The 5,644-nt window shown below is 37.1% G+C and overlaps 1 protein-coding gene across 1 annotated transcript in view; it reads right to left on the minus strand.

Moving 5' to 3' along the window:
* Positions 1-5,644, minus strand: part of Bank1 (B cell scaffold protein with ankyrin repeats 1) — a 281,067-nt gene that overhangs the window by 31,966 nt on the left and 243,457 nt on the right. The gene's annotated exons all lie outside the window — the stretch shown is intronic.

A 5,644-nucleotide genomic window follows, 5' to 3' on the forward strand; every position in this document is an offset into this window, starting at 1 on the left:
AAACCTTGGAGTAAACCTGACCAAAGATATTAAAGAGCTCTACAAGGAAAATTTTAACTCTTTAAAGAAAGAAATTTAGGAAGACATCAGAAGATGGAAAGACCTCCCATGCTCATAGATTGGAAGAATTAATATTGTGAAAATGACCATCCTACCAAGAGTTATGTATAGATTCAATGCAATGCCAATCAAAATCCCCATGACATTTTTCACAGATTTGGAAAAAACTATCCTAAGATTCATATGGAAGCACAAAAGACCTCGGATAGCCAAAACAACCCTGAGCACTAAGAGCAAAGCCAGGGAGATTACTATGGCAGATTTTAAGCTGTATTACAGAGCTATAGTCATAAAAACAACATGGTACTGGCACAAAAATAGACCCATAGATCAATAGGAAAAAACTGAAGACCAAAATATGAGTAAATGCAATTTCAGCCACCTGATATTTGACAAAGGGGCCAAGAACTTTCCTGGAGGAAAGAATGCATGTTCAGCAAATGGTGCTGGCAAAACTGGATCTCTACCTGTAGATGAACGATAGTAAACCCCTATCTTTTACCCAGTACAAAAGTCAATTCCAAATGGATCAAAGACCTCAATGTAAAGCCTGAAACTCTGAAACTGTTAGAAGAAAACATTGGGAAAAACCTACAAGAAATAGGTGTAGCAAAGGATTTTCTAAACGGGACAGCAATTGCTCAGGAAATAAGGTCAAGAATTAACAAATGGGATCTCATTAATCTAAAAAGCCTCTGTACATCAAACGATGCAATAAGGGAAGCAATCAGAAAACCCATAGAATGGGAGAAAATCTTCACCAGTGACATATCTGACAGAAGTTTAATATCCAAAATATATAATGTACTAAAAAAACAGAGAATCAAGGCAAGAAGCAACCCAATTAAAAGATGGACTAAGGAGTTGAACAGAGAGTACTCAAAAGAAGTAAAGATGGCTATGAAACATTATAAAGATGTTCAACATCACTAATAATTGGGGAAATGCAAATTAAAAGCACTTCAAGATTTCACCTTACCCAAGTCAGACTGGCTAAGATCAAGAGAACAAATGATACCAAATGTTGGAGAGGATGTGGGGAAAGGGGAACACTCATCCATTGCTGGTGGGGCTGCAAACTTGTTCAACCCCTATGGAAAGCAGTGTGGAGAACACTTAAAAATCTACAAATGAACCTACCATTTGACCCAGTTATACCACTCCTTGGCATATACCCAAAGAACTCATCCTATTGCAGAGACACTTGTACATCCATGTTTGTTGCTGCTCTTTTCACAATAGCTAAGAGATGGAAGCAACCTAAGTGTCTCTCAATTAACTAGTGGATAAAGAAAATGTGGTTCATTTATATGATGGAGTTTTACTCAGCAATAAAGAAAGATGAAATCATGAAATTTGCCAGTAAATGGATGGTACTAGAAACTGCTGTGCTAAGTGAGGAAGCACAGGCTCAGAAAAAAAAATTGACATATGTTCTCCCTCATATGTGGATCCTAGAACCAAACCTGGACAAGTGAGTATGTATCCAGACGTAACTACAGGAACCAGGATAATGGAAAGGAAACAAGGAGGTAAAGGAAAAGAAATAACCTGAAAGAGAAGAACAGTAGGAAACAGGCCTTAATAAGGGAGAGATGGATAAAAATTGGGTTAGTTTAAGGGAGGGGGAGGGAAGGGTATACAAAGAACTTAGGGGATAAAGGGAAACAAGGAGCTCAAGAGAACTAGGACCGTAGGAGAATGGTATTACTAAAGGAGAAAGGGGGGAAATGGGGGCACCTTAAGTGGGAAAACTATGGTGGAGGGGTGAGATAATGCAAGAGATAAATAAGGCCTAGCTAGTATTGAAAACCAGAGTGAACCATATTACTTCTACAATTTACTGACAAATTATACATAGCAGATCAATAAATATGTGTCTAGGTATAGAGAACAATTGGTCTTTGCCCAAGATTTATCTACATGACACACAGTAACTAAAAGTACCAGACTGGTGGAACTAACCTTCTTGGATGTTTAACAGACATACTTTGAGGCTTATACTAATTTGGTCAGAGGGACATAAAGGACAGTTTTTGCCTCTTGCCCTCCTAGGTCGACCAGTTCCAAGGAACTATGAATTTCTCTCAAAATGTCCTGTAATTGTGGATGATCATCTGTCCTCTTGATCAAGGAGGCCAAGAGACTCCACCAGATGAACTTGAACCAGTGTCCAGTCCACAAAGAGGAGGGTCAACAGAGTAATCACTTCCTCCATGCTTCCAAGTGATGCCAACCATGGTCGAGCAGGACCTTTGACTTATCTTCACATAGGTGGAACTGATAAAAGAAAGGAGCCAGGGGCTCCTCCCAAGCCCATGTGACCCCTGAGGAACAGATCCTCAAATGACCTTAGGAGTAAAAATAAATTGGTTTATCTGGGCCAACTCTATGGCCTTACGCATCCCAAAGGAAAGTATAACCAAAAATTAAAGGGGTCAATATAATTTCTTAAGAGTCTATATGCATAGCTAAAGGCTACATAACAAGCAACAATGCCAGATAGGAGATACATTCTTTTGAGTTGTTGGCCAGGGTGTCCAAAGGGACTCCCAAATAGTAACCCAGCATAGAACTGGGAAAATGAATAGCAGACCCTAATCTTATCTAAAGTAGTATTGACAACTGATTGCTGCCAGAAGAGGAACAGCTAACCCTCCTAAAACAAAGACCTCTAGATAGGCTGACTAGATTTTCTAGTAGGGCAAGTAGTAGGGTTTGGCTGGGGTGCCAAGAACACAGTAGACAGTAGCAGGGATATCAGAGTATAAGGGCTCTAGTGGGGGGAGGGAGGCTATGGGAGGGTGCCATCTGGGAAGAGGGTGTATAGTCGAATAAGATGGTTTGGGGTTATCTGTGTGATACACACACACACACACACACACACACACACCACTTTTTAAAAAATGTTTTATATTTGAGGAAGAAGCATGGAAACATACATCATGCTAATTAATAGAGGTGATAAACATTACCATTGAAATCTACCCAATAACTTTATAGACATACACAGGTGCCAAGGATCCAAGTGCAACTGATTATGACTAGTAATAATCAGATACATACAGATTAGAGATGCATGTGCCAACATCTCAGTGTTAGTAGCAAAAACAATGAGTCTTTCTGCAAGGAACAATATATTCTAAAATGAAATGGAGATCTTTTTTAAAGTTTAAAAAACTCGCTCAATTTTATGTCTTACTGGGCTTATACTGAGTTCAATATTGTATAACTGTATTAACTCAACTGTGAACTTAGAAACTTGCACCCACTTGTGAAAGAGAAGTACTGTTCTTCTGGAGTGTGTTACTGAATATCTTAAATGTGTAGTTAAATGCTTTTTCTAATCATGTAATTATTAAAAATTAAAAATTGTAATAGTTTAAATTTAAAGCTGTATTTAGATGGATTTATTATTTGATGCCAATTTTTGATACCATAACTACTTTTAAAGCCTTTTATTTGATTAATCTATCATTAACTTAGAATGTATTTGGGGTAATGATTTTGTGATAAAATTGAAATGGTATCTTTTCTAAAATCTTGGACAGTCAAAACTGATGTTTTTGATGTGGTGGCGCACTCCTTTAGTCCCAGCAAGTTCCAGGGGCTACAGAGAAACCCTGTCTCAAAAAAAAAAAAAAGAAAAGAAAACAAAACAAAATAAAAAACAAACAAAAACAAATAACAAAAAATGAAACAACCTCCCCCCAAAAATCCAAAAACCTAAAAACAAACCAAAAACCAAAAACTAAAACCCCAAAAACCCCTGACGTTTTTGCTTCTTTTTGAATGAACAAAATACCTAACTAAATATAAACGTCCTAAGTTGCACCCTCTTTCTGAATATGCCCAACAGTGGATTGTCTCAAAGTTTTGCTGCTGAGATTGTCTAATTTTTAGAACTTTATCTTGATCTTTTTTTTCTCCTTTTTCACTGATTCATTCTTTGACAACTTCATACATTTACACAATACATTCTTGTCACACTCTCCCCTCCACACCTCTTCCTCCCCCATCTGTTGCTAGCCCCCACCCCTACCCCTTGCTTGCCCTTCCTCTTACCAATCCCACTTTTCATGTCTTTTTGTTTTGTTTTTGCTTTGTGACACTATAAAATCTAAGGTAAAATATTTGTTAAATACTTTGGATTTTGCTTCATTCCAATAATTTTTAAAAGATTTGCTATGTTGTGTTTAAACCTGGATGGCTTTCCTCAGTCTTTCCTGGAAAGTTCATTCAATTAGAATTTCATTGTCATGAACTGAAACCCCCAGTTTCCAAAGCTTTGTTAATTAGGCCATTGGCAATATTTTTAATTCTATTTTAAAACCATTTTCTTACATGATTTCCATCATTATTCCCCATAATATCTTACTGCTGTTGGTCTATACTGAGAGGACACCCTTCATGAGTTTGTCTTCTACTTAAAAATTTGATTTTTTTTCTCATGGTTATACATTTTCATAATTTCCTACTTTTTCTTTTTTTGGGGGGTGATTTTTTTTACTTTGAAACAGGGACTCCTTGTAACACCAGCTGGCCTGGAACTCAAATGTCAAACAGGCTTACCTTGAACTCACAGAGATCCACCTGTCTCTTCCTCCCAAGTGCTGGGACTAAAGGCGTGGTGCCATTTTTCACCTTTTCTTGTCACTCAGTATCATTTTTTAAAGTCATATGCTTAATCTCATTCTGTCATCTCTCTAAAATGTCATTAACTTGTTTGTTTTCTCTCCATCTGATCTTAATCCTTGACTCTGTTGATGTTTTTCATTCAATCTGGGTATGAGTCCACAATTGTAGGAATGACTTTTACAATATAGACATAACTGGACTAAAGACTTTATACCTAATCTTACAACCAGAAAGCTACTGTTTATAATATAAACAAGCTCACCAAGCCACATGTTGTAGCACACTCTTATAGCCAGGGCATATGATTTTAATCCTTTCGGACCCCTCCTTACCCTCCCCTTAGATAATGTAAGATAGTGTAGGAATGTAGTCATGTCGGCTTGGCATATTAAAGTTCTGAAAGCAGGTTTTCTCATTGTTAACAATGAGAAAAAATGAATGTGTATAATATTCTAGTCCTAGGTATCAAAGGCTAAGATTCTCTGATAGGACTAGGATGGGTCCTGAGTTATACTTCCCCATTTTACGCTGGTGATGCTGTTTCAGTAGAAGAATGTGCAGATCTCAGGCTTAGAAGCACAATTTCCAGTGACATCTGAGGGAGCAGGTCCTCAGCAGTTTGGGTGTGCTCTTGGCTTATGAATGCTAAGAGTTAGGATTTTTTTTTAATTAGAAGAAGCATTTCATTAAAACAGCATTAACCTATTCAATAACATTTTTCTGAGCTAGGGTACATCTCTTTCAAAATTGGCTGTACATTTTTAGGTTTACAGATGAATTATTACACTTATACAATCTTTTACTTATTATAAACTCTATAAGACATAAAATTAAATGAGGTTCCAACGTTTAAAAAAGATCTCCACTTCATTGTCAAAACACACAGTTTCATACAGAAAAATTCATTCCAGGGCTCTTGACATTGAGACGTTTTCACATGCATTTC

This window comes from Nannospalax galili, unplaced genomic scaffold (assembly GCF_000622305.1).
Source record: "Nannospalax galili isolate Female #2095 unplaced genomic scaffold, S.galili_v1.0 scaffold189, whole genome shotgun sequence".
In the NCBI taxonomy this organism is placed as follows: domain Eukaryota; kingdom Metazoa; phylum Chordata; class Mammalia; order Rodentia; family Spalacidae; genus Nannospalax; species Nannospalax galili.